The following is a 989-nucleotide window of genomic DNA, read 5'->3' on the forward strand; positions in this document are numbered from 1 at the left end:
CCGGAGGGTGAGGCCTGGAGTGGGCGGGGTTCCCAGCCAGGAGGTGAGGCCTGGAATGGGCGGGGCTCTTAGCCTGGAAGGGGAGGACTGGACGGGGCAGGGCTCCCAGCCAGTAATGGGAGACCTGGAGGGTGATGGAGCTTAAAAACGAAGCAGAAAGGCCAGGAGGAAGAGCTTCACTGGAGGAGGGTAAGTTTTGTTTCAGACTTGTGGGGCTGAAATTGTTGAAGAACACCTGGGAGAAAATGTCCAGTCACTGTCACTGCAAACGCGGGTCCAACCTTCAGAAGAGGGATTTGGACTGAGGATGTGGGTAGGAGCACCCTCTCTTAGACAAGAAAAATTGAGACTAAGAGGAGGTGAGATCCCTGGGGGATCATAATTAAGTAAAAAATTCTATCCCTAAAATCTATCCTGACATTTTCATTTATAGGATATACATATATATGTATCTGTTATAATCTGAAATGTGTTCCTCAAAATTCATATGTTGAAGCCCTAACCGCCTCATACCTCAGACTGTGACTGTATTTGGAGATGGGGCCTTTAAAAGGATAATTAAGGTAAAAGGAAGGCATTAGAATGCGCTTTAATCCAATATGTCAGGAGTCCTTACAGGAAGAGGAGATGAGGGCACAGACACCCACAGAGGGAAGACGGTGTGAGGACACAGGGAGAAGACGCCATCTGCAAGCCCAGGAGGGAGGCCTCAGGAGAAACCAGTCCCACCCACAACTGGATGTGGGGCTTCCAGCCCCCAGCGCTGCGGGGAAATAAAGCTCCATTGTGTAAGCTGCCCCATCTGTGGTGTTTTATTGTGGCAGCCCCAGGAACTAATACCGTATCCCTACCAATACATACGTATTTACTCACATGGAGCCACACACATGTGCATATATGTAATATTTTTGCCTAAAAAAAAGTAAGCCATGCCTGAAAGTATAGACGGAGAGAAGGCTAAAAGAGACTGCTCGAAGAGACTGCCAAGG

This window comes from Macaca nemestrina, chromosome 5, assembly GCF_043159975.1.
Source record: "Macaca nemestrina isolate mMacNem1 chromosome 5, mMacNem.hap1, whole genome shotgun sequence".
NCBI classification, from domain to species: domain Eukaryota; kingdom Metazoa; phylum Chordata; class Mammalia; order Primates; family Cercopithecidae; genus Macaca; species Macaca nemestrina.